Source organism: Argiope bruennichi, chromosome 5 (assembly GCF_947563725.1).
Source record: "Argiope bruennichi chromosome 5, qqArgBrue1.1, whole genome shotgun sequence".
NCBI classification, from domain to species: domain Eukaryota; kingdom Metazoa; phylum Arthropoda; class Arachnida; order Araneae; family Araneidae; genus Argiope; species Argiope bruennichi.
In genome coordinates this window covers 55403278-55414089 of record NC_079155.1, presented here as the reverse complement: position 1 = coordinate 55414089, position 10812 = coordinate 55403278, and positions in this window count along the sequence as shown.

Below are 10812 nucleotides of genomic sequence, written 5' to 3'. Positions count from 1 at the left end.
GCAGATAATTAAATACCTTGGGACCTCGAAGACTAGATATTTTTTTTCAGGACAATCTATTTTTGAACTTTTTGTTGATTTCTCAGGGCCAAGTGCTCAAACTGAGTGATAAATTAAAACTAAGCATTGTTTACATTTCAGAAAACTATTCTTACGCTTTATTTCATATTTTCAAATTTATTTTCTACTGAGTGTGATCAACTTTTGATCACTATTTTTTTAAGGACTCCAACAAGGTTTAATTTAGTCTTGTCTCGAAATAGTCAGTAATATCACATGGAACCTATAGAAAATGATTAAAAATTTTCCGGGCCGTCTTATTTTAAAGTAATACCGTTTATATGAAGAAATCAGTTTTTGTGGAATGTATGTGAAATTCTGCCACTTGTATGTTTTTTTGTTTTTGAAATAAATTCGTATTATCCTTTTGTAATAAAGTTCCTAATTATTTCTAATAATAAGGAACTACACAAACTTTTGATCGCACAGAAAGCAAAGCATAATAATATTCATAATATACTAAAATGCGTAAGAAATCTACCTCTTCAGGCACTTGGATTTCTTCTTTCGTAATTTCGTAAACCTTTTGGCTGAAAAGAAATAAAATCATTATGTGTATCATAAATAATATATTATATATAAAATAAATAAAATCAAGAATAATAAATAATGTATAAAATCATGATGTATGATCATCTGTATGTTTACTAATGACCAATATGAGTATACGCGAGTGTGTTGGCGCTTTACAAGTCAAACTGTTTGATCTAGAGCTATTGAATTTGACATACGGGGTATAAAAATGCACAGTTTAAAGTAATTTTTTTGAGATTTTAATTAGAAACGTAATTAAAAATGAAGTGGAGTTTTGGAATTTTTCACCATAATTTCCGAAAATATTAAAAATGATTTTTTATATCATCTTAAAAAATCTTTTCAATTATACCATTTTTGGAGGTATAATTTTTTAAATTTTAATTTATTTTTGAAAAACCTTTTATGCGTGTTTTACAATAATAATGTTTGCATTGTTTCTCCTGGTATTTTATACTGACTTTTTTCCAATTGTTGATGATCAAGATATGTATAATCGTCTTATTTTTTCATATTGAGTAGGTTTCAGTACAAGGCATGGTCAAAACCAAATTTTTGGGAATTTTGGACAGTTGAAATTTTATTTCAGGATTAAGCAAAAGTTAAAATTTTCTAAAGTACATCCGTTTATGTATAATTTAAATTGAGTTAGAAATGTTGTCAATTGTTTTTACTATTTTTGCATAAAATAACTTTAATTAATTAAACTTTTATTTTATTGTTTACTTTAGTACTTTAACTAAATTACTTTTTGAATTGTTTTATATAGGATCTGGAAACCATTAACAAAATAATAAAGATATGGTTAGTTACTTGAATATGTCAAGTTTAAAATTAATAACAAAAGGTTTTGGAGGTTAGGGAGGGCAAAACGAGGCATCCAAGACCTGCACTGCATAGAAGCTACTCCCCTAGAAAGCGTAATCTGATCCTGGCCGTGTGATTGCAATATTGTAACTGGTTTTCAAACATACGGTGATTTAGCATTTAAATTTATTTGTCAGTTTTCAACTGAGTAATGTTATTAGAGAAGCATTTTTTTTTTTTTACGAATAATCGAATTTTATTTTGATAATTGTTAACTTTAATTTTCAAGTTTTTGCCTTTTTAAAATTTTTTCATTAAATAATTTTATTTAATTAATAATTATAAAGTTCCCGTTAAACTTTTGATATGTTGCATGTTCATTTTTGTTGATTAAATACCTATTTCTTGCATCCTTAAAATTGCTTTCATATAATATCTAAGGTTGATAATTTTTTAAAAATTCAGGCAAATAGAATTGTTGCAAAAAAATATTTCTCTCTCTTTCTGTTTATTATATAGACTCTTTCAAATTTCAAGCTAAAAAATGTGCGGAAAGCGAAGATAACTGAAACTTGTTAAGTTAAATTCTAGATAGCAAAACTATCGACATTTTTGAAGTCGTGAAAGTTCTCATCATCCATTTCGTCGGTCTAATACCCGTTTTCAGAGAGCAAAACTCGAGTTTGTCCTTGATGGCTCCTGGAAACTTTGCTAGTGTGATGGGAACTTTAGAGGGTTGGAAGATGCAAATTTTCTGCATTGTTTATGCTTTAGGGAAATGTGAGAAATTGAAAGATTATTGGAACTTCTACACTTAGAGAAAATTTAAAAAGAAACCACTCCGAGGATTAATATATCCCAATCCTTTTTACAAAATAGTTTTTTGATGGAATCAAATCGTGATTCTATGAAAATGGAGATATGAAGTTGAAACTGTGAATCAAATTAAATTTAAAAATTAGATAAGCTTTTTTTCTTCTAAATATGAAATTAAACCAGTCAAATTTCCTGTCTACGTTTTTAATAAATGAGAATTATTGGATAATTTTGTTTGAATGATATAAATTTATAGCTAAGACAAATCAATTTGCATTGAAATTCTGCATCCTTATTATATATCACATCACTAAATCACTAATGAATAATTTCATTATCTTTTTTATGTCAGAATAACTAGATATCAGTGGCATAAAGGAAAAGAATTTTTACCAAATACGCATGATGCATATAATAACACAGTTTATTTTTACAAGTTATACACATACAAATAAATAACATCTTTATATAGTATTTGGATTTATAAATTGCATGTATGTTGTATAAATCTATTCTATGCGGAATAATTACAAATTTTGCTGTCTGCAAATGCACATGTTCCATACCGATTCCGGAAAGTCACTTGATTGATGTAAGGACGAACAATATTTTATGTGTGTGAACTCAATAGGATCAAAACAAATCAAACTGACAAGATGAAACACGAATCACTTGCTTACTTTAAAAATGGATTTTATTGCTTCACATCCACAATAGACTGGAAAATCAGAAATACTGAAAAAAAGGATAATACGATCCGAGAATTATTCTGTAGTAATCCATTAACTTCATCCTTATACTATCGCTATACAAATCAATAAATAAAAAAAATAAATTCATCCATAGCAACAAAGAAAGCGGGAATTGTGCTTCAGCGGAGTTTTCGAGAAAAAAAAAAAGAAATTGGATTATATACCTGGATAGAAAACAAATTTCTGACTGAAGCATTGCATCGCTTACATCGGTTCGGTGCACTCTACTGTTATGCATGGTCTTATTTAAAATATACAGTAATTAGATTCAGGAAATTTGTTTCTAAAGAATATTTGTTGAGATGTAATGTTTAAAAATATTTGAAATCATTTCTTACTCGCATCCAGGCCTGCATTTTTCAGCACATATTTTTCCGAATTTCGTTAGACTTTCGCTCATACCATCAACATCTTTATCTGTAAATAAACATGTAACAAATTTAATCGGTTAATGAAGGAATATAAGGTTGCACAGTTGTTTTGAAGGAAATCTTACAGAAGTTGTGCGATTTTTTTTTCAAATAATAACTGTGATTTGTAATCACAGTTATTATTTCAATAACGCACAACTTCTGTAATGCGTTATTGAATTTCCATATATTGAACTTGATAATTCATGGAAAGAAATTCCACTTATAGAAATTTGCCTTATGTTGAAATATGATTTCTAAAAAGATGATTGCAACATTTTTATAATTTTCTTGTTAAAACAATAATGCCAAAATATTATTTTAGGATTAAAGAAGACTTTAGAAAATTAAACTGTGTAATAAATTTATGTTAAAATGTACAAATAATTGCGATTTTTCTAATTATTGATATCGCATTTTACAAAATTTCACGTTTTCCTTTCGCATATTTATTTTTTTACCTACTTTATACTTCCTTTTCTTTAAGTTGAAGTTCTTTTTCACTCTTATGGATCATACCCTTTATAAGAAATAAAGTAAAAATTTAAAGAAAAAATTTCGCACTGGAAATAATTTCTTAGAACATGATCTAAGAATAACACGCGCCTCAAGTATGAGAAATAATTATTTCCTGTCAATTTGACGGAATTATAGATATAAAGTTATATTTAAACGATTTAAATGAAATTAATTATAATCGATGTTCCCGGCCAAGCAACTGGTCACCAGATATGACTATTACAACGCAATTGGGAAGTAGCTTTTCATCATTTTTATCTGACTGATTTTGTCTACAATAAATTATGAAACTACTTTTGCTAATAGTAGTAGTAAAAGTAGTTTACTAATACTATTGTAGTACTGTACTATTATATTATTCTATAAAATTTTGTAGAATAATAATAGTATTCTACAAAAAGGCAATGAGAATATTTTGAATAGAAATTATATCTTACAGCCACTTGAACACACAAAATCTTTGCATCCTGTTTCACATAAAGGCTCGTTATGAGGATAGAAGTTGAAGAAATCAACGCATTTTCTCTGTTTGCGAATTAATTCTAGCTTGCAGTATTCAATGCAATCCTAAAAAAAGAAAACCAGTCTTAAGTTACTTATCGAACGTTTTTATATTTGTTGTCACTTTTACCCAGAACTTTTTGCTCGATTCTGGTGATAAACAATAACAGCTCTTAAAATAGAAATTACAATAACCATTAAATAAATTACAAATATAAAATGAGAAATATTTTTTACAGACCGCTAGTGAAATGGGTCCTTTGTTTCCGTTTTTCTTCCATTCTGTTAAGTAGTCTGTACAATTGGTACTGTAAGGCGCTGGCAAAAGTTTGAGGATTCTCTAGAATATACAAAGGAAAAATATTATAAGCTGCCGCAGTCTTTTATACTAGTAAAAATGGATTTTATATTTTTTGTCCATTTTGAAATATTTAAATATTTGCATGTGATGGTGACAGAGAGGCGAAGGATCAGATTTGGCGAGTTGAAAGATTTTCGCCAATTGAATGCATGTAGTTTAAATGGATGAGAGCGTATTTTTCTTAAAAGAAATTCGTTTTCTCTCAGATGCAATGAGAACAAGTGCATGAAGAGATGAGAGGCTGTAAGTAATAGGTAAGGTAGACAATGGGTGGTGGGAATGTTAAATTCTGATGGTTTAGATAATAGACAAACATAGAGAGTGATCACGGATGTCTCAAGGAGAGACAGAAAATAATCAAGGGAAAGCATAAACGCATATGAATAGAGTGCGCATACACTCAAAATAAAAGAAATAATTATTTCTCTGCCACTGACGGATTAGAGTTTAATTTCACTTAGAATAGTCTTCCGTTTTTTAAAACAACGCTAAGAAAATTTTGGGACGAACTGCTTATTTTTGAGTCGAGGTCAGATGACGAACACGACACCTTAGCTGGCACAACCCTCTCCAAACTAACGCATTACACCAACGAGCGGCCGTTTGACCCTGACAGATTCAAAATACAACATACCAGCTCACATGGCGGTTCTTTGGTGGAATTGGGTCTCGAATCTGGGATCCTCCGGTCTCAAAGTCGGGATCATATCACTAGGCCACTGTAGCCGATAGTCGAATTAATTATATATTTTCAATTATAGGTCGAATTATTTTATGTTCTCTATCTCTACTAATAATAAAGGTGAACGTGTGTTTATATTGTCGCCATAAGAACAGACTGTTAGATCCAGAGCTGCCAAATTTGCATATAAATCTTTGGAGGGTGGAAATGTGCATTTCTGATTTAATTTTTTTATTGGAATTTTAATTAATTAAAAAGTAGACGATATTTTCTCGATTTTTTTACGATAAATTCCGAAAATGTCATAACAAAAAAATTTTCACGACTTGAAATTCAAAAAAATATCTTTTCAACGTTAACAATTTTTTGCCGTATTATTTTTTCTATTTTTTTTCCTTCTTAAAAAAATTAATTTAATCTTATTTTATTACAGTATATTTAATTGTTGTAAAAAAGCTAAAATTGCTCAAGTATTGCATATTAATTGTTGTAAAGAAACTCAAATTGCTCAAGTAGTGCATCTTAATTGTTGTAAAGAAACTCAAATTGCTCAAGTATTGCATCTTAATTGTTGTAAAGAAACTCAAATTGCTCAAGTATTGCATCTTAATTGTTGTAAAGAAACTCAAATTACTCAAGTATTGCATCTTAATTGTTGTAAAGAAACTCAAATTACTCAAGTATTGCAACTGAATTGTTGTAAAGAAACTAATTGTTACTACTAGTGTTTCATCGTGAATTTTTTCCCTATTGTTAACGATGAAGGTAGAAAGACACGACTCAGTCTTCTGTGCGGCAATTTAATTTCTGTTTAAATTAAGTTTTTAAGATATGTTTAATTTACAATTAAGGCTTAGCTTTAAAAGAACGCAATGATGAAAATTTTTTTTACTACGTTTCTCTTTAAAAGTTTCAGCTGGAAAATTTTTGCATCTTGATGTTTAATAACTGCCGTTTCAAATTTTAGATAAGATGGCAATAAATTTGTGAGAAGAATGGCAAGATGAACGCTGTAAGGCTTCTAAAATAATATGTTTTATATGTCAATTAAAATTTAGAGTTAAAAAATATTTTGCTGACCAAACTATCAAGAGCAAAGAACGTAAATTATCTAACTGACAATTTTGACAACTACCAATATCACCAAACCAGCTAATTACCAAAGGTAAGTAGCTTATATTTGCAGGATTATAAATAAATAATCGGGAATCAAATTGCAGTCTGTAATGCAGATGCATAAATTAATTGAAATAAATTACTAAGAATTAATAAAATCGAAATTAATTGAATAAACTTCTAAGAACACTTATTATACATAACATACTTACTCAGTATATTCACCAGCAAAATTTTTTTTACTACGACTTACTACTAAAAGGTTAAAAACAGAATAACCATATTCAGGGTTTTCTAAGCAGTAATGTTGTCGATTTCCTTTTGACTTTAAAAAACTGATTTGAAATGATAAAACATTAGGTTTTTATAGAAATATACCAAAAAACTCACCTCTTTGATGTAGTACTTGTATCTCATACCCGGGTACATGATGAAACCATTCACGAAAGGATTGGTCAAGGTCATCGGGGAATGGAAATCAATGTACATGGCCACGAACTGATCACCTATTTGAGGGAAGTAGTCCGTTTTGTTTGTCAGAAGTAATAGGTTGATGACTGTAAACATTTATCGAAAAATTTTCAAAATTAATAATTTGTTTCTGTTTAAGCAAAAATCAAGTTCTGTTTAAATGTTTAAAAACAGTGATAATAGTGAAGAAAAAATAACTTGTAATTGCCAAAAGTAATCGCTTTTAAAAGAAAAAAAATGAAGAATTTATTCTCTTAATGATAATAGAGCGAATTATTTTTAGCAGTTCTTAACCCGTTAACGCCAAATTAATTCAAAGCATACATTTCAGTAAAATACTATCAAATTATTAAGAAAAAATTAAGTTAATTATGAAGTAAGATTTCATTTCTTTAAACGATTGGTGGTTAAAGGATTTGATAAGAGAATACAGTATTGTGTCCATCTCATAAGTTTTAAGATAAGGAATATTTTTACGATCTAAGCTTTGGGATGAGATAACGAAAGCCCCCAAAAATAGTTTTATTGAAGGAATAGAACTTATTTCCAAAGAGTTGTATGAACTGCCTCAATTGCAATATCAATTCACTTTATTAAAGCTATATAAATATAAGATAATATTACATTCTATCAAGCCTATTCTTTTCGATATTGTGATTTGTTTTAGACTTTCTTCTGTCTATGAGATGGGCATGCATGACAAATTAAAGGGTGTTAACCAACTAATGTCCAGCATCCTCATTTTACCTGTCCAGATATTGAAGATAGTTAACCTTTCTTTTTCATGGGTAAATTAGTCACAATCCATTGTTTTTTTGTGTGCTTTTTTTAAAAAAAAATCGAGAAAATCTATCGGAAATCATTTTAAAACACTTTTGTCAATAGATATTCATTAAAAGGTTTCTAAAATTCAGTAAAATATAAAAATAAAGAATACTTTCGATTTCCTTTCATCATCTCGAAAGACAAACCAAAGTAAAAAATAAAATTTCAAAATGACGACACTTTGAATTAAAAATTTAGCTAATGGATATTATATGCCAGTTAAAGTCTGTTTAAGAGTTTGAAAATGAATGTACAATACATTAAAAATAATAATTTGAAAAAAAATGGAAGAGGAACAATGAGCTATGATGAGTTAAGCTGCGGAAAAGGAAGATTAACTGTCTTAAGAATGCTTGGCATTAATAAGTTAAGGGAATTTCATAACATGAATTCACATTGGAAACGAATAATTTATATATCTCTTTGATAGGCAATGGTACAATTCTTCCTGTAACACTATTTTCAAATGTTTTGACCATGTCCAGACATTCTCACTTGGGCTCTGCTATTTTTAAACTGTACAGATATTCTTAATACTAAATATTATACAGGATGAATACTATATTAAATGATGCATTCAAAACATCTATCGTTACACTAATTCCAATCCTCTGAAGATTATCTCATTCCATTATCCAAACTTGGGTGGTTATTTATTTTAAACCTTTTGTCTTTGAATTTTATCATATGTTAGAAAAAAAAAATGTGCCAAATAATATGCGCGAATGAATTGCAAAAATTGCTATATGCATTTATAAAGACATTTTTTCTAAATACATTACTTAAGTGCAAGTTTATATGTTCCATTATAAAGATTTAAACCTGCCTTTGGAAGCATTCGTTTTATTTCCCATTCAATACTTTTTGAGTTTGACAAAATACAGACTTATTCAAAAAAATTCCACAAATTACAAATGAGTGTTACTTATTTGTAAGCAACAGAAATGATTACAAAATTTAAATAGAATAAAAAAAGAAAGCTTAAAGCTTTGCTTGGGTTGTGTAATAATCGTCCTGTGTGACTTCCCTTTGTCGCTAGGGTCAATCTTGCAGAAGTCAATTTTGCGCCAGACAATGTGAAGAATGTCCACAGCCACTGATGCGGCTACTTATCAACCATACTGCATATGGTTGGCCATCTAAACTTTTTGAAATTATTTCTTGGATATTCGTTCGTCTAAAGATGTATTCTTAAGAGTGTTAAGTCTCTGTCTTAACACTCTTTTATACATAATAATGAACGAATTGAAGGTATGGATAGATAATTCTTCACATGGTAGAAGGAGTTATTCACTTTTAAGGATGCTCACATAAGGCAATTATCACGTACGCTAACAAAGCATTAATTATTTTGTATTGTGTATAGATTTTTACATGGAAGTTATGCCATTTATAATTGGTGCAATAGCTGTGAAAAACATTGTATGTAAGTCTCTCAATTTTGAACAAAAATGTTGGTTATTTTGTTTAATAATAAAGCTCTCTGCTAAATCTTCAGTAAGGTGTAGTTATTTTTATTTGTTAAATGTAAAATAAATTTACTAACAAGTAAAGGAGTACAAAGATTTTCAGTTAATTACCCTATTAGCCCAGTATATTGTCCGATGTTCTGAATATTGGCTAATGTCGGGAAGATATCGTAACAATGTTGTTCGGTATTTTGTACTAATAGGGTATATTCTAGTTGGTCAGACAGATGGATGGGTGGGAAGTTTTTTAAATCATTTGCATCATTACGAATTCGCTGTTTATAAAATGACAGAGAAAATACTACATAGATATAATGAAATAGTTTAATTCCTTACTTACAACGCTTTATTAGCTGTAAATTAATTTCAATGAATGGTTCGTTTGCTCTTTTTGGAAATAAAAGAAAGATCCAACAATCTGTATATAGTAAATAAAAATAAAGATAGTTTTTTTTAAAGCACAAAGAAAGATATTTTAATGGGTTTCAAATTGGAATTTACCAGTAGTAGATGGCATATCCTGAATTGTAGCACCAGGTAGATCCCATATGGAATTGAACATTAAACAATTTGTCCTCGTTACTATATCACCTTTGGTATACGGTGCTTTTCTCACCTTCCTGTAACAATGAATCATTTTGATTATTTGTAAAATTTCTTATAACAACCAAGAAAAAAAAAATTGATAAATTTTTATGCAAATACTAATATGAGACAAACTGTATCTTCTGTATAATTTTAGCTATCTTATTTAAAGTAAAATTTCAAATTGCTCCTATGTTGAAAATATAGGGACATATTGAAGTTAATTTCTATCTACTAATACATATTCTATTTAATAAGGTTTGATCGTTCACTATAAACATTCATTAAACAGAAAATTGTAAATTGTTATAAAAAAAAAGAATTTTTATTGAATTTAAATATACCTAAATAGTAAAAATAATCTGTCATCTTATTTTGAACCTGTTTATTAAAAAACACACAATTTTTCATGATTTTTTCGCATTTTTGTGAGAATTGAGACACATTATCTAAACATTTGTCTTGAAACTATAATCCACTTCGCATTGCATGCAAGAAGAAAGGCTGCTAGTACTTTTTCTTGTGAAGCTTTTTTTAATAATCTCAGCATTATTATCTTTATCACTTGAAGTAGTGTCTTCAATACATTTCTTGACACTTTACAATAATATCCCATGATCTGCAAGATGTTCAGCCATCACAATGTTTTCATCAACGTAGTGAATATTAGAGAGTTTTAGGTTCTTTTTCTTGGTGGATTAGATATTCTATGAACTCTCCTATAATGACGAATATTTATGTGTGGTCGAGTTGAAGGTTCGGCTTCATTCTTTTTTGTCACCTACGGCCTTATTTACCTCATTTTGGATATTTAATATTAATGGAACTGGTAGGCACTTCTAACCTAAAAAATATTTTAGATTTATTATATCTGTTTGATATAAACATTTACTTTGTATCCTCT